We start from the raw sequence: 18103 nt of genomic DNA, 5'->3' as shown, positions 1-18103 counted from the left end.
TTTATTCAGTGTTTGAGGTTGGCTTTTGTGAATTTTATAGGTTTTATTCAGTGTTTGAGGTTGGCTTTTATGAATTTTACAAGTTTTATTCAGTTTGAGGTTGGCTTTTATGAATTTTACAAGTTTTATTCAGTTTGAGGTTCACTTAAAGAATTTTACAAGTTTTATTCAGTTTGAGGTTGACTTTTATGAATTTTATAGGTTTTATTCAATGTTTGAGGCAATGCTTTTATGAATTTTATAGTTTTTATTCAGTATTTGATGTCAGTTTCTATGAATTTTAAAGGTTTTATTCAGTGTTTGGCGTTGGCTTTCATATAAATTTTAGTTTTATTCAGTGTTTGGCGTTGGCTTTCATAAATTTTAGTTTTATTCAGTATGAGGTAGGCTTCTATGAATTTTACAGGTTTTATTGTGTTTGAGGTTAGCTTTCTTGAATTTTACAGGTTTTATTCAGTCTTTGAGGTAGGCTCTTATGAATTTTACAGTTTTTGTGTTTTAGGTTGGCTTTCATGAATTTTACAGGTTTTATTCATTGTTTGAGGTTGGTTTTTATGAATTTTACAGGTTTTATTCAGTGTTTGAGGTTGGCTTTTATGAATTTACTGCTTTTTTTCAGTGTTTGAAGTTGGCTTTTATGAATTTTATAGGTATTTATTATTTGATGGCTTATACGAATTTTAGCGGTTTTATTCAGTGTTTGAGTTTGGCTTCTATGAATTCTAAAAGTTTTATTCAGTATTTCAGGTTGGGTTTCTTGAATTTTACAGGTTTTATTCAGTGTTTGAGGTTGACTCATGAATTTTACAGGTTTTATTCAGTGTTTGGGGTAAGTTTTTGAGTTTTAAGTTTTATTCAGTGATTGAGGTAGGTTTTTATGAGTTTTATAAGTTTAATTCAGTGTTTGGAGAATATGGCATAGCTTACCACTAGTCATCAAAATCTAAAACTAAGTCGAAAGTAACACTGGTAGACCTTACGTATCTCCACTCCTGGCTTTAATACTAGACTGAGTTTTCAAAGTACCATTTACAGTAGGCATTAAACGGCTGTAATAGGTAGGGCGTGTTTAAATGTATAGATACAAATCCTTAACATTAATATAATGTTAGAAACTGATGGTAGCTTCCGAAATCTTAAACTCGAAAACCCAATATTTACTAAAATTTCTTTCGCAGATGTGACCGGAACTTGAAGCCTGAGTGAGCAATCCCTGTTGACTGCTGTGTAAAAGGAAGATATCATTATTCTCAATGGCAAAGTACAAGGTAATTATATTAAATTGCTTTCAAAGTTGCTACCAAAATGAACAGGTAATTCTAATGTAGTTATAATAAATTTCAAAGTGAAGCCTTTCTATAAATGTTGCTTAAAATCTATATTCTAAAAGGAAAAAATGTACTCTGGAAAACATTTATAAAATCTCCCTAAAGATGCGCGGCTTTCGATTGCTGCTTGAGATTTGGAAATAGATTGTATTTTCGGCTAGAATGTAATTTTTTCAAATGCTCAGTGAAAATTGCTAAAAATTATTCTTATACGTAATAGCATTCGGTCGCTTGCGCAAGTTTTTTATACGAAAGAATAAAAATTTCAACAACTTTATGAAAGCTTTAGTAGTTTCCCTTATTCACGTGACCCATTTTCTTTAAAGGCTAAAATTTTTCCTTATAGATTCTATGGTGTTTCTCGACTGTAAATTTCTGTTTCTAAAGTTTTAAGTTTTGTTTATTGATCGTCATGTAACAATCGTACATGATCAATGGAAAATTTTATGCTCCTCAAAATTACAGGGTTTTTGGAAAATTGTTAACTTGTATGAATTGTGGCAAATTTGACTGTTCTTCCCAATGTTAAAATAAGAGTATTGGTAAATTGTTAACGAATTTTTGCCAAGAAAATTATTTTGAGACTCTTAACAATTGATGGAAATCGGTCAAGAACTAATAGTTTGAACTTTGAAATTACCTTTTTATGGGGCAGTTGCTCTCCTAAAACATGGAAGTGAAATTGTTATTAGATTAATATAAACTATACTTTGACTAAAAAGCGCAAAAATCAAAAATTTTATAGCGCATTACTATGGTATGTGTGTGGTATTCAGTGTAAACAGTAAAATTTTGAAACTTATTGCCTGTGGATAAATTGATGAGGATTCTACAATCTGTGCTAAAATGAGTTATATCTTAATGTAGGCTACTCTACCCTGTCCTTTTTGGGTATGGACAAATATACTATTGGGAAGTGAAATGTATCCATTAATATGCAGCTAACCTTTGTAAGTTAGTTTTAATTCTGTAAGCTCGCTAAAGTGAAAACTTTAGCGAGATAGCATGATTAAGGATAGCGTTTTGGGTGGATAATTATATATTCTATAATTTTGGTGGCCCAAATGTAATATGCTTATATAATATTTCTGGGTCAAAGGTAGCCTAGTGTACAATTTTGGTGGCTCAAAGGTAGCCTAATGCATAGTTTTGGTGCTAAAATATAGGCCTAGTGTTGCTAGATGGGCTTGTCTAAAAATCCCTATAACTCTGAAAAAAAATTCCCATTTCCAGAATTTTCTAATATAGAAATTACTCACTATACTAAATGTAATTGAGTAAACTTAATTGCAACAATATAGAGGTTTACTCATCTGTTTCTTCTTCATAGAAATATGTACAGAATATTGGTCATCCAAAATTCCCAAATCTGAGGATAAATTCCCAAATGTGGGGATAAATCCCCAAATCTAGGGATAAATTCCCATATCTGGCACCACTGTGTAGGCCTGGCAGTGTTTAATTTTGGTAGCTCAAATATAGCCTAGTGTATAATTTTGATGGTTCAAATGTAGCAGTGTATGGTTTTGGGGGCTTAAATGTAGCAGTGAATAATTTTGAGGCCTCAAATGTAGCCTTGTATATCTTTTTGGGCTTTAATGTAACCATGTGTTATGTACCATGTGTCATTTTGGGGGGCTTTAATATAGCCATGTGTCATTTTGGGGGCTTTAATGTAGCCATGTCATTTTGGGGGGCTTAATGTAGCCATGTCTCATTTTGGGGGGCTTTAATGTAGCCATGTCATTTTGGGGGGCTTTAATGTAGCCATGTCATTTTGGGGGGCTTTAATGTAGCCATGTCATTTTGGGGAGCTTTAATGTAGCCATGTGTCATTTTGGGGGGCTTTAATGTAGCCATGTGTCATTTTGGGGGGCTTTAATGTAGCCATGTGTCATTTTGGGGGGCTTTAATGTAGCCATGTCATTTTGGGGGGCTTTAATGTAGCCATGTCATTTTGGGGGGCTTTAATGTAGCCATGTCATTTTGGGGGGCTTTAATGTAGCCATGTCATTTTGGGGGGCTTTAATGTAGCCATGTGTCATTTTGGGGGGCTTTAATGTAGCCATGTGTCATTTTGGGGTGCTTTAATGTAGCCATGTGTCATTTTGGGGGGCTTTAATGTAGCCATGTGTCATTTTGGAGGGCTTTAATGTAGCCATGTGTCATTTTGGAGGGCTTTAATGTAGCCATGTGTCATTTTGGGGGGCTTTAATGTAGCCATGTGTCATTTTGGGGGGCTTTAATGTAGCCATGTGTCATTTTGGGGGGCTTTAATGTAGCCATGTGTCATTTTGGGGGGCTTTAATGTAGCCATGTGTCATTTTCGGGGGCTTTAATGTAGCATGTGTCATTTTGGGGGGCTTTAATGTAGCATGTCATTTTGGGGGGGTTTAATGTAGCATGTGTCATTTTGGGGGGCTTTAATGTACCATGTGTCATTTTGGGGGGCTTTAATGTACCATGTCATTTTGGGGGGCTTTAATGTACCATGTGTCATTTTGGGGGGCTTTAATGTACCATGTGTCATTTTGGGGGGCTTTAAATACCATGTGTCATTTTGGGGGGCTTTAATGTACCATGTGTCATTTTGGGGGGCTTTAATGTACCATGTGTCATTTTGGGGGGCTTTAGTGTAGCCATGTGTCATTTTGGGGGGCTTTAGTGTAGCCATGTCATTTTTGGGGGCTTTAATGTAGCCATATGTCATTTTGGGGGCTTTAATGTAGCTGTGTCATTTTGGGGGCTTTAATGTAGCTATGTGTCATTTTGGGGGCTTTAATGTAGCTATGTGTCATTTTGGGGGCTTTAATGTAGCTATGTGTCATTTTGGGGGCTTTAATGTAGCTATGTGTCATTTTGGGGGCTTTAATGTAGTTGTGTCATTTTGGGGGGCTTTAATGTAGCCATGTGTCATTTTGGGGGGCTTTAATGTAGCCATGTGTCATTTTGGGGGGCTTTAATGTAGCCATGTGTCATTTTGGGGGGCTTTAATGTAGCCATGTCATTTTGGGGGGCTTTAATGTAGCCATGTGTCATTTTGGGGGGCTTTAATGTACCATGTGTCATTTTGGGGGGCTTTAATGTACCATGTGTCATTTTGGGGGGCTTTAATGTACCATGTGTCATTTTGGGGGGCTTTAATGTACCATGTGTCATTTTGGGGGGCTTTAATCTACCATGTGTCATTTTGGGGGGCTTTAATGTACCATGTGTCATTTTGGGGGGCTTTAGTGTAGCCATGTGTCATTTTGGGGGGCTTTAGTGTAGCCATGTGTCATTTTGGGGGGCTTTAGTGTAGCCATGTGTCATTTTTGGGGGCTTTAGTGTAGTCATGTGTCATTTTTGGGGCTTTAATGTAGCCATGTGTCATTTTGGGGGCTTTAATGTAGCTATGTGTCATTTTGGGGGCTTTAATGTAGCTATGTGTCATTTTGGGGGCTTTAATGTAGCTATGTGTCATTTTGGGGGCTTTAATGTAGCTATGTGTCATTTTGGGGGCTTTAATGTAGCTATGTGTCATTTTGTGGGCTTTAATGTAGCTATGTGTCATTTTGGGGGCTTTAATGTAGTTGTCATTTTGGGGGGCTTTAATGTAGTAGTGTCATTTTGGGGGGCTTTTATGTAGCAGTGTGTCATTTTGGGGGAGGCTTTAACACATACATCATACATCATACTTTAATGTAACTGTTTTTTTTTTTTTTGGGGGGGGGGGGGCGCCTTTAATGTAGCAGTCTCATTTTGGGGGACTTTAATGTAGCCGTGTGTCATTTTGGGGGACTTTGATGTAGCAGTTTGTCATTTTGTGGTTGTTAAATGCAGAAGTGTCATTTGGGGGGGGGGCCCTTTCATGTAGCTGTATCATTATAGGGGGGGGGGTTTAGTGAAGCAGTGTCTCATTTTGGGGAGAGTTTGATGTAGTGTGTCATTTTGGGTGGGGGCTTTAATGTAGCCGTGTGTCATTTTGGGGGCTTTAATGTAACTTTTTTTTTTTTTGTGGGGGGGGTGGGGGAACTTTAATGTAGCAGTCTCATTTTGGGGGACTTCAATGTAGCCGTGTGTCATTTTTTGGGGTTGGGCCTTTAATGTAGCAGTGTGTCATTTTGGGGGGTGTTAAATGCAGCAGTGTCATTTTTTGGGGGAAGGGCTTTAATGTAGCAGTCTCTCATTTTGGGGTGTTTATGGCAACTGCTTCTTGCAACTGCATCAAAATCTTAGGCAAAGTATATTCTCTTGCAGGTGGTGTTGTGCATCTTAATTTCTTGTTAGTTAACTGTAATGCCCTTTCTGTCTAAACTTCCGGGCTGCTAATCAAGTTTGTGCATATGGCTTAATTTATAAATTTCCCTTAGAAATTTCGAGAATATGACATAGCTTACCACTAGTCATCAAAATCTAAAATTAAGTCAAAAGTAACACTGTTAGACCTTGCTTATTTCTACTTCTGGTTTAAATACTAGACAGTTCTCAAAGTACCATTTACAGTAGGTCATTAAATGGCTTTATTAGGTAGAGCGTGTTTAAATGTGTAGATACCCATCCTTAACATTAATCTGTTATAAACTGATGGTAGCCTATGAATTCTAAAATTCCAAAACCCAATATTTACTCAAATTTCTTTCGCAGATGTGACCGGAACTTGAAGCCTGAGTGAGCAATCCCTGTTGACTGCTGTATAAAAGGAAGATCTCATTATTCTCAATGGCAAAGTACAAGGTAATTATATTTAATTGCTTTCAAAGAAGTTACCAGATTGAACAGTTAATTCTAATGTAGTTATAATAGATTTCAAAGTGAAGCTAATCTTCTATAAATGTTGCTTAAAATCTATATTCTTAAAGGAAAAAATGTACTCTGGGAAACATTTATAAAATCTCCCTAAAGATGCACGGCTTTCGATCGCTGCTTAAGATTTGGAAATTGATTGTATTTTCGGCTAGGATGTAATTTTTTCAAATGCTCAGTGAAAATTGCTAAAAATTATTCTTATACGTAATTGCATTCGGTCGCTTACGCAAGTTTTTTATACGAAAGAATAAAAATTTCAAGAACTTTATGAAAGTTTTAGTAGTTTCCCTTATTCACATGACCCATTTTCTTTAAAAGGCTAAAGTTTTGCCGTATAGATTCTTTTATGTTTCTCGACTGTAAATTCCTCAAATTTTCTAAAGTTTTAAGTTTTGTTTATTGATCGTTATGTAACATTCATACATGATCAATGGAAAATTTTATGCTCTTAAAAATTACAGGGTTTTTGGAAAATTATCAACTTGTATGAATAATGGCAAATTTGACTTCATGCCAATGTTAAAAAAAAAAGAGGATTAGTAAGTTAACAAATTTTTGCCAAGAATTTTTTTTTTTTTTTTGAAACTTTCCAAATGATGGAAATTGGTCAAGAACTAATTAAGTTTGAACTTTGAAATTACTTTTTTATGGGGCAGTTGCTCTCCTAAAACATGGAAGTGAAATTATTAGATTAATATAAACTATTACTTTGACTAAAAAGCGCAAAAATCAAGAGAATTTTATAGCGCAATACATGGTACGTGTATGGTATTTAGTTTCAATAGTAAAATTTGGAAACTTATTGCCTGTGGATAAATTGATGAGGATTCTACAATCTGAGCTAAAATGAGCTCCATCTTAACGTAGGCTACTCTACCCAGGCCTTTTTGGGTATGGACAAATATACTATTAGGAAGTGGAATGTATCCATTAATATGCAGGTAACCTTTGTAAGTTGTTAGTTTTCATTCTGTAAGCTCGCTAAAGTATTTGAGATTCCAGGAATTAAATCTGCAAAATTGTGCATTTAGTTGACCAACAAGTAAGATTCATCAAAATGGGTTACTTTATTACTGCAAAAGAGCTTGAGCGAAATAGCATGATTAAGGATAGCGTTTTGGGTGGATCATTATGTATTCTATATAATTTTATTGACCCATATACAATATGCCTATATAATATTTTACGGGTCTTATTCAGTGCTCGAGGTTGGTTTTTATGAATTTTACAGGTTTTATTCAGTGTTTGAGGTTGGCTTTTATGAATTTTACAGGTTTTATTCAGTTTGAGGTTGCCTTTTATGAATTTTACAGGTTTTATTCAGTGTTTGAGGTTGGCTTTTATGAATTTTAGTTTTATTCAGTGTTTGGGGTAAGTTTTTATGAAACAAGTTTAATTCAGTGATTGAGGTAGGTGAGTTTTATAAATTTTATTCAGTGTTTGAGGTAGGTTTTTATGAGTTACAGGTTTTATTCAGTGCTCGAGGTTGGTTTTTATGAATTTTACAGGTTTTATTCAGTTTTTGAGGTTGGCTTTTATGAATTTTACAGGGTTTATTCAGTGTTTGAGGTTGGCTTTTATGAATTTTACAGGGTTTATTCAGTGTTTGAGGTCGTCTTTTATGAATTTTACAGGGTTTATTCAGTGTTTGAGGTTGTCTTTTATGAATTTTATCAGTTTTATTCAGTGTTTGAGGTAGGCTTTTATGAATTTTACAGGTTTTACTCAATGTTTGAGGTTGGCTTTTATGAATTTTATAGGTTTTATTCAGTGTTTGAGTTTAGCTTTTATGAATTTTACATGTTTTATTCAGTGTTTGAGGTTGGCTTTCTTGAATTTTACAGGTTTTATTCAGTGTAGGCTTTTATGAATTTTACAAGTTTTATTCAGTGTTTAGGTTGGCTTTTATGAATTTTACAGGTTTTAATCAGTGTTTGAGGTTGGTTTTTATGAATTTTACAAGTTATATCCAGTGTTTGAGGTTGGTTTTTATGAATTTTACAAGTTTTATTCAGTGTTTGAGGTAGGCTTTTTTATGAATTTTATAGGTTTTATTTAGTTTGAGGATGGTTTTTATGAATTTTACAGTTTTTATTCAGTGTTTGAGGTTGGCTTTTATGAATTTTACAAGTTTTATTTAGTTTGAGGTTGGCCTTTATGAATTTTACATGTTTTATTTAGTGTTATAGGATGGTTTTTATGAATTTTACAGGTTTTATTCAGTTTGAGGTTGGTTTTCTTGAATTTTATAAGTTTTATTTAGTGATTGAGGTTGGCTTTTATGAATTTTACAGGTTTTATTCAGTTTGAGGTTGGCTTTTATGAATTTTACAGGTTTTATTCAGTGTTTGAGGTAGGCTTTTATGAATTTTACAGGTTTTAATTAGTTTGAGGTTGGCTTTTATGAATTTTACAGGTTTTATTTAGTTTGAGGTTGGTTTTCTTGAATTTTATAAGTTTTATTCAGTGATTGAGGTTGGCTTTTATGAATTTTAACGGTTTGATTCAGTTTGAGGTTGGCTTTTATGAATTTTACAGGTTTTATTCAGTGTTTGAGGTTGGCTTTTATGAATTTTACAGGTTTTATTCAGTGTTTGGGGTAATTTTTTTTTAGTTTTACACGTTTTGTTCAGTAATTGAGGTAGGTTTTTATGAGGTTCATAAGTTTTATTCAGTGTTTCGAGAATATGGCATAGCTTACCACTAGTCATCAAAATCTAAAACTTAAGTCCAAAGTAACACCTGTAGACCTTGCGTATCTCCATTCCTGGCTTAAATACTAGACTGCGTTTTCAAAGTACCATTTACAGTAGGTCATTAAACGGCTGTAGTAGGTAGGGCGTGTTTAAATGTATATATTCAAATCCTTAACATTAATATGTTGAAAAAAACTGATGACAGCCTACGAAATCTAACTCCAAAACCCAATATTTACTCAAATTTCTTTTGCAGATGTGACGAACTTGAAGCCTGAGTGAGCAATCCCTGTTGACTGCGTGTGAAAGGAAGATCTCATTATTCTCAAGGGCCAATTCCAAGGTAATTATATTAAATTGCTTTCAAAGTTGTTACCAAAATGAACAATTAATTCTAATGTAGTTATAATAAATTTCAAACTGAAGCTTATCTTCTGTAAATGTTGCTTAAAATCTATTTTCTAAAAGGAAAAATGTACTCTGGAAAACATTAAAATCTCCCTAAAGATAAGCGGCTTTCGATCGCTGCTTGAGATTTCGAAATAGATTGTATTTTCGGCTAGAATGTAATTTTTTCAAATGCTCAGTGATAATTGCTAAAAATTATTCTTACACGTAATTGCATTCGGTCGCTTACGCAAGTTTTTTATAAGAAAGAATAAAAATTTCAACAACTTTATGAAAGTTTTAGTAGTTTCCCTTATTCACGTGACCCATTTTCTTTAAAAGGCTAAAGTTTTGCCGTATAGATTCTTTGGCGTTTCTCGACTGTAAATTTCTGTTTCTAAAGTTTTAAGTTTTGTTTATTGATCGTTATGTAACAATCGTACATGATCAATGGAAAATTTTATGCTTCTCAAAATTACAGGGTTTTTGGAAAATTAACAACTTGTACGAATAGTGGCAAATTTGACTTCATACCAATGTTAAAATAAAAGAGTATTAGTAAATTGTTAACGAATTTTTGCTAAGAAAATTATTTTGAAACTCTTAACAAATGATGGAAATCGGTCAAGAACTAATCAAGTTTGAACTTTGAAATTACTTTTTTATGGGGCAGTTGCTCTCCTAAAACATGGAAGTGAAATTATTAGATTAATATAAACTATACTTTGACTAAAAAGCGCAAAAATCAAAAATTTTATAGCGCAATACTATGGTATGTGTATGGTATTTAGTGTAAACAGTAAAATTTTGAAACTTATTGCCTGTGGATAAATTGATGAGGATTCTACAATCTGTGCTAAAATGAGCTATATCTTAATGTAGGCTACTCTACCCTGTCCTTTTTGGGTACGGATAAATATACTATTAGGAAGTGAAATGTATCCATTAATATGCAGCCAACCTTTTTAAGTTGTTAGTTTTAATTCTGTAAGCTCGCTAAAGTATTTGAGATTCCAGGAATTAAAACCGCACAATTGTGCATTTAGTTGAACAACAATTGATTCATCAAAATGGGCTACTTTATTCCTCTGTGAAAGAGCTTGAGCGAAATAGCATGACTAAGGATAGCGTTTTGGGTGGATCATTATATATATGATTTTGGTGGCCCAAAAGTAATATGCCTATATAATATTTCTGGGTCAAAGGTAGCCTAGTGTACAATTTTGGTGCTAAAATATAGGCCTAGTGTTGCTAGATGGGTTAGTCTTAAAATCCCTAAACTCTGAATAAAATCCATATTTCCAGAGTTATTTTCTAATATACAAATTACTCACTATACTTCATGTAATTGTGAGTAAACTTAATTGCAACAATATAAAGGTTTACTCATCTTTTTCTTCATAGAAATATGTACAGAATATCGTAGTCATCCAAAATCCCCAAATCTAAGAATAAATTCCCAAATCTAGGGATAAATTCCCATATCTGCCACCACTGTGTAGGACTAGCAGTGTTTAATTTTGGTAGCTCAAATGTAGCCTAGTGTATAATTTTAAATGGTTCAAATGTAGCGGTGTATGGTTTTGGGGGCTCAAATGTAGCAATGAATAATTTTGAGGCCTCAAATGTAGCCTTGTATAATTCTGGGGGCTTTAATGTAGTAATATGTAATTTTGGGGGCTTTAATGTAGCTGTGTCATTTTGGGGGCTTTAATGTAGCCGTGTCATTTTGGGGGCTTTAATGTAGCCGTGTGTCATTTTGGGGGCTTTAATGTAGCAGTGTGTCATTTTGGGGGCTTTAATGTAGCAGTGTGTCATTTTGGGGGCTTTAATGTAGCAGTGTGTCATTTTGGGGGCTTTAATGTAGCAGTGTGTCATTTTGGGGGCTTTAATGTAGCAGTGTGTCATTTTGGGGGCTTTAATGTAGCCGTGTGTCATTTTGGGGGCTTTAATGTAGCCGTGTGTCATTTTGGGGGCTTTAATGTTGCCGTGTGTCATTTTGGGGGCTTTAATGTAGCAGTGTGTCATTTTGGGGGCTTTAATGTAGCAGTGTGTCATTTTGGGGGCTTTAATGTAGCCGTGTGTCATTTTGGGGGCTTTAATGTAGCCGTGTGTCATTTTGGGGGCTTTAATGTTGCCGTGTGTCATTTTGGGGGCTTTAATGTAGCAGTGTGTCATTTTGGGGGCTTTAATGTAGCAGTGTGTCATTTTGGGGGCTTTAATGTAGCAGTGTGTCATTTTGGGGGCTTTAATGTAGCCGTGTGTCATTTTGGGGGCTTTAATGTAGCCGTGTGTCATTTTGGGGGCTTTAATGTAGCCGTGTGTCATTTTGGGGGCTTTAATGTAGCCGTGTGTCATTTTGGGGGCTTTAATGTAGCAGTGTGTCATTTTGGGGGCTTTAATGTAGCAGTGTGTCATTTTGGGGGCTTTAATGTAGCAGTGTGTCATTTTGGGGGCTTTAATGTAGCCGTGTGTCATTTTGGGGGCTTTAATGTAGCCGTGTGTCATTTTGGGGGCTTCAATGTAGCCGTGTGTCATTTTGGGCTGGGGCTTTAATGTAGCCGTGTGTCCTTTTGGGCTGGGGCTTTAATGTGGCAGTGTGTCCTTTTGGGCTGGGGCTTTAATGTGGCCGTGTGTCCTTTTGGGCTGGGCCTTTAATGTGGCAGTGTGTCCTTTTGGGCTGGGCCTTTAATGTGGCCGTGTGTCCTTTTGGGCTGGGCCTTTAATGTGGCCGTGTGTCCTTTTGGGCTGGGCCTTTAATGTGGCCGTGTGTCCTTTTGGGCTGGGCCTTTAATGTGGCCGTGTGTCCTTTTGGGCTGGGCCTTTAATGTGGCCGTGTGTCCTTTTGGGCTGGGCCTTTAATGTGGCCGTGTGTCCTTTTGGGCTGGGCCTTTAATGTGGCCGTGTGTCCTTTTGGGCTGGGCCTTTAATGTGGCCGTGTGTCCTTTTGGGCTGGGCCTTTAATGTGGCCGTGTGTCCTTTTGGGCTGGGCCTTTAATGTGGCCGTGTGTCCTTTTGGGCTGGGCCTTTAATGTGGCCGTGTGTCCTTTTGGGCTGGGCCTTTAATGTGGCCGTGTGTCCTTTTTGGGCTGGGCCTTTAATGTGGCCGTGTGTCCTTTTTGGGCTGGGCCTTTAATGTAGCAGTTTCTCATTTTGGGGGGTGTTAAATGTAGCTGTATCATTTTGGGGGGTGTTAAATGTAGCTGTATCATTTTGGGGAGAGTTTGATGTAGTGTCATTTCGGGGGAGGCTTTAATGTAGCCTTGTTATTTTGGGGGGCTTTAATGTAGCAGTCATTTTTTTTTTGGGGGGGGGGGTCTTTAATATAGCAGTCTCATTTTGGGGGACTTGTGGCAAGCGTTTCTTGCAACTGCATCAAAATCTTAGGCAAAGTATATTATCTTGCAGGTTGGTTGTGCATATTAATAGCTTGTTAGTTTCCTGTAATGCCCTTACGGTCTCAACTTCCGGTTTGCTAATCAAGTTTGTGCATATGGCTCAATTTATAAATTTTCCTCGGAAATTTCGAGAATATGGCATAGCTTACCACTAGTCATCAAAATCTAAAATTAAGTCAAAAGTAACACTGTTAGACCTTGCTTATTTCCACTTCTGGTTTAAATACTAGGAGTTTTCAAAGTACCATTTACAGTAGGTTATTAAATGGATTTATTAGGTAGGGCGTGTTTAAATGTATAGATACCAATCCTTAACATTAATATCATGTTAGAAACTGATGGTGGCCTACGAAATCTAAAACTCCAAAACCCAATATTTACTTTCGCTCGCAGATGTGACCGGAACTTGAAGCCTGGGTGAGCAATTGCTGTTGACTGCTGTATAAAAGGAAGATCTCATTATTCTCAATGGCAAAGTACAAGGTAATTATTCAATTGCTTTCAAAGTTGTTACCAGAATGAACAGTTAATTCTAATGTAGTTATAATAAATTTCAAACTGAAGCTCATCTTCTATAAATGTTGCTTAAAATCTATATTCGAAAAGGAAAAAATGTACTCTGGAAAACATTTATAAAATCTCCCTAAAGATGCACGGCTTTCGATCGCTGCGTGAGATTTGGAAATTGATTGTATTTTCGGCTAGGATGTAATTTTTTCAAATGCTCAGTGAAAATTGCTAAAAATTATTCTTATACGTAATTGCATTCGGTCGCTTACGCAAGTTTTTTATACGAAAGAATAAAAATTTCAATAACTTAATGCAAGTTTGAGTAGTTTCCCTTATTCACGTGACCCATTTTCTTTGAAGGCTAAAACTTTCTTTAGAGATTCTTTGGTGTTTCTCAACTGTAAATTTCTCAAATTTTCTAAATTTGTTTTGTTTATTGATCAATATGTAACATCCATACATGATCAATAAAAAATTTTATGCTCCTCAAAATTAGTGTTTTTGGAAAATTATAAACTTGTATGAAAAATGGCAAATTTGACTGTTCTTGCAAATCTTAAAAAAAAGGATTAGTAAAATGTCAACGAATTTTTGCCAAGAAAGTTTTGAAATGCTTTTCAAATTATGGAAATCGGTCAAGAAATAAGATTAAATTTGAAATTATTATGGAAATCTGTCAAGAAATAAGATTAAATTTTAAATTATCTTTATGGGGCAGTCACTCCCCTAAAACATGGTGAAATTGTATAATTAAATTGATATAAACTATTACTTTTGACTAAAAAGCGTGAAACTCTAATAAAAATATATAGCGCAATACAGTACTATGGTACGTGTATGGTATTTAGTTTCAAAAGTAAACTTTAGCAACTTATTGCCTGTGGATAGATAAATTGATGAGGATTCTACAATCTGGGCTAAAAATATGGGCTATATCTTAACGTAAGCTATTCTATCCTGTCCTTTTTGGGTATGGACAAATATACTATTAGGAATTTAAATTTATCCATTAATATGCAGGTAACCTTTTAAGTTTTCATTCTGTAAGCTCGCTAAAGTATTTGAGATTCCAGGAATTTAAACTGCACAGTTTTGCATCTAGTTGAACAATTATGATTCGTCAAAATGGGCTACTTTATTACTGTGAAAGAACTTTAGCGAAATAGCATGATCAAGGATAGCGTTTTGGGTGTATAATTTTGTTGGCCCAAATGCAATATGCCTATATAATATTGCTGGGTCAAAGGTAGCCTCGTGTACAATTTTGGTAGCTCAAAGGTAAGGTAGCCTAATGCATAGTTTTGGTGCTCAAATATAGGCCCAGTGTTGCCAGATGGGTTAGTCTAAAAATAACTAAAACACTTCAAAAAATCCCCATTTCCCGAATTTTCTAATAAAGAAATTACTCGCTACACTTCATGTAATTGTAAGTAAACTTAATTGCTACAATATAAAGGTTTACTCATCTGTTTCCTCAAAGAAATATGTACAGAATATCGTAGTCATCCAAAATCCCCAAATGTGGGGATAAATTCCCAAATCTATGGATAAATTCCCATATCTGGCACCACTATGTAGGTCTAACAGTGTTTAATTTTGGTAGCTCAAATGTAGCCTAGTGTAATTTTGATGGTTCAAATGTAGTAGTGTATGAATTGGGGGCTCAAATGTAGTAATGAATTATTTTGAGGCCTCAAATGTAGCCATGTGTGATTTTGGGGGCTTTAATGTAGCCATGTGTGATTTTGGGGGCTTTAATGTAGCCATGTGTGATTTTGGGGGCTTTAATGTAGCCATGTGTGATTTTGGGGGCTTTAATGTAGCCATGTGTGGTTTTGGGGGCTTAAATGTAGCCATGTGTGATTTTGGGGGCTTAAATGTAGCCATGTGTGATTTTGGGGGCTCAAATGTAGCCATGTGTGATTTTGGGGGCTTAAATGTGGCCATGTGTCATTTTGGGGGCTTAAATGTGGCCGTGTCATTTTGGGGGCTTAAATGTGGCCATGTGTCATTTTGGGGGCTTAAATGTGGCCATGTGTCATTTTGGGGGCTTAAATGTGGCCATGTGTCATTTTGGGGGCTTAAATGTGGCCATGTGTCATTTTGGGGGCTTAAATGTGGCCATGTGTCATTTTGGGGGCTTAAATGTGGCCATGTGTCATTTTGGGGGCTTAAATGTGGCCCCCAAAATTGACATGGCCACATTACATAGTGGCCATGTCAATTTTGGGGGCTTTAATGTAGCCATGTCAATTTTGGGGCTTTAATGTAGCCATGTCAATTTTGGGGCTTTAATGTAGCCATGTCATTTTGGGGAGCTTTAATGTACAGTGTGTCATTTTGGGGAGCTTTAATGTACCGCGTGTCATTTTGGGGAGCTTTAATGTACCGCGTGTCATTTTGGGGAGCTTTAATGTACCGCGTGTCATTTTGGGGAGCTTTAATGTACCGCGTGTCATTTTGGGGAGCTTTAATGTACCGCGTGTCATTTTGGGGAGCTTTAATGTACCGCGTGTCATTTTGGGGAGCTTTAATGTACCGCGTGTCATTTTGGGGAGCTTTAATGTACCGCGTGTCATTTTGGGGAGCTTTAATGTACCGCGTGTCATTTTGGGGAGCTTTAATGTACCGCGTGTCATTTTGGGGAGCTTTAATGTACCATGTCATTTTGGGGAGCTTTAATGTACTGTCTCATTTTGAGGAGCTTAATGTAGCAGTGTCCTTTTGGGGGCCTTTAATGTAGCCATGTGTCATGTTGGGGGAGGCTTTAATGTAGCCGCGTGTCACTTTGGGTGGCTTTAATGTAGCAGTCTCATTTTGGGGGGCTTTAATGTAGCAGTCTCATTTTGGGGGGCTTTAATGTAGCAGTCTCATTTTGGGGGGCTTTAATGTAGCAGTCTCATTTTGGGGGGCTTTAATGTAGCAGTCTCATTTTGGGGGGCTTTAATGTAGCAGTCTCATTTTGGGGGGCTTTAATGTAGCAGTCTCATTTTGGGGGGCTTTAATGTAGCAGTCTCATTTTGGGGGGCTTTAATGTAGCAGTCTCATTTTGGGGGGCTTTAATGTAGCAGTCTCATTTTGGGGGGCTTTAATGTAGCAGTCTCATTTTGGGGGGCTTTAATGTAGCAGTCTCATTTTGGGGGGCTTTAATGTAGCAGTCTCATTTTGGGGGGCTTTAATGTAGCAGTCTCATTTTGGGGGGCTTTAATGTAGCAGTCTCATTTTGGGGGGCTTTAATGTAGCAGTCTCATTTTGGGGGGCTTTAATGTAGCAGTCTCATTTTGAGGGGCTTTAATGTAGCAGTCTCATTTTAGGGGGGCTTTAATGTAGCAGTCTCATTTTAGGGGGGCTTTAATGTAGCAGTCTCATTTTGGGGGGCTTTAATGTAGCCGTCTCATTTTGGGGGGCTTTAATGTAGCACTCATTTTGGGAGTCTTTAATGTAGCAGCTGTCATTTTTTTTTTTTTGGGGGGGGGGGTGCTTTAATGTAGCAGTCTCTCATTTTGGGGTGTTTATGGCAAGTGTTTCTTGCAATTGCATTAAAATCTTTTAGGCAAAGTATATTCTCTTGCAGGTTGGTTGTTCATCTTAATAGCTTGTTAGTTTCCTGTAATGCACTTAATGTCTCAACTTTTACTTGTGCCATTCCCTGAGTTCCCCCCAGTTACACATGGGTAATGAATGGCCCCAAATTTTAACCAGATTTCCAGACCCCCTGTATTTGTGTGGCATTTAAATATGCAAAATTTAACAAAAAAAATAAAGATGCAACAGCATGCCTGAGTGTACCCCCAAAGCAAGTGAAATCTAATCAGACAATCAAAGGTCATGGTAGAGAGGCTATGGCACTATCCACGACCAGAGAAAAATTGCTTGATTTTGGAGGGGCCTCCTCCTAGAAGAACTTATTACCATAGCTAGTCTGTCTCTTCTACCCTTCCCAAGAGGAAAGTAGCTATTGGAAAATTATATTGTAGTTAACCCCTTGAGCGAAGAATTATTGTTTAGTAATGTGTGGTCAGGTGTCCGAGAGGAGGATATTGTGGTAAGAATAGGCCAGATTCTTTGTTGTATGTGTAGGCAGACAAAATGAGCTTTAACCAAAGGAGGGTCCAATGTAATATTTTCTGGCCATTCAAAGGACCAAATAACTAAGTGTACCATTTATATCAAATTTTAATGTCAATGGAAATTATTCGATGTGGTTATAATTGAATTAACGTAATCTCTGTAGTTGGTCAGTAAAGGTTAATAGTTTAGGCTGATTTAAATTTCAACAGGACATGTAATAGTTTGACTGGTTAGCAATGCAGAGTATATCACTTAGTCTTTACAACTAAATGACTTGGTCAATGGATCCGATAACTACGGAAATTTATTACATTAGTTTTATTTTGGTAAGGTTGCAGTATGCACGTTTAAATGGTTTTTTACACAACTATTAGATGAGGGTGCATGGTGATCCCTCTAGCTGCTTTGTACGTTCATAAACTATTTTTTTAGGTTTCCTATAACTTTGAACTGATTTTTTTATCTTTTGCAGTAATGGAGTCGGCACATGGAAGAAAAATTTGTATGGTCTCAAGATACGACTTTACACACTGAAATGTCAAGTTGCTGATGAATCAAGACAATCTACATGAAGCTTCCTAGATCTGTTATAAGGACTTTAATTTCAATATCATGAAGAGGCTTTATAACAGTTGACATGATTTAATGTTCTGCACTGTTCTTTAGTAGGGAAATCAGTTACCAGATTAAAGGAAATTTACCAGTGCACTTAAATGGGCTACGCTACGGATTTAGTCTCCTGAAAGTTCCTCTTGAAATTTACTCAACATTCTGAAAGTTTTCTTCATAGGATTTAATCTTTTTTTATTTGTAAAATAGACATGGTATATAATTTGAGTTCAGCCTTATATAAAGTAAAGAATTCCTTTAACTATGAAAACTTTCAGGAAACTTTCAATTACAGTAGGCGGCCTACGTAGTTTCC

The 18103-nt window shown here is 36.3% G+C and overlaps 1 long non-coding RNA gene across 3 annotated transcripts in view; it reads left to right on the top strand.

Annotated features, from left to right (window-relative positions):
- The window catches only part of LOC137629699 (uncharacterized), a 66042-nt gene extending 48239 nt beyond the window's left edge, over nucleotides 1-17803 (top strand). For 2 of the 3 annotated variants that reach the window (XR_011041584.1, XR_011041583.1), the window contains exons 2-5: nucleotides 1179-1268; nucleotides 5955-6044; nucleotides 12991-13080; nucleotides 17651-17803. This is a non-coding gene — a long non-coding RNA (uncharacterized lncRNA). The remainder of the gene's footprint in view (nucleotides 1-1178; nucleotides 1269-5954; nucleotides 6045-12990; nucleotides 13081-17650) is intronic. The other variant, XR_011041585.1, reaches the window with a different exon arrangement.
- Nucleotides 17804-18103: the final 300 nt, after the last annotated feature.

The sequence above is a fragment of the Palaemon carinicauda genome, chromosome 37 (genome assembly GCF_036898095.1).
Source record: "Palaemon carinicauda isolate YSFRI2023 chromosome 37, ASM3689809v2, whole genome shotgun sequence".
NCBI lineage: Eukaryota > Metazoa > Arthropoda > Malacostraca > Decapoda > Palaemonidae > Palaemon > Palaemon carinicauda.
This window is presented reverse-complemented; position numbering and strand designations above follow the sequence as displayed.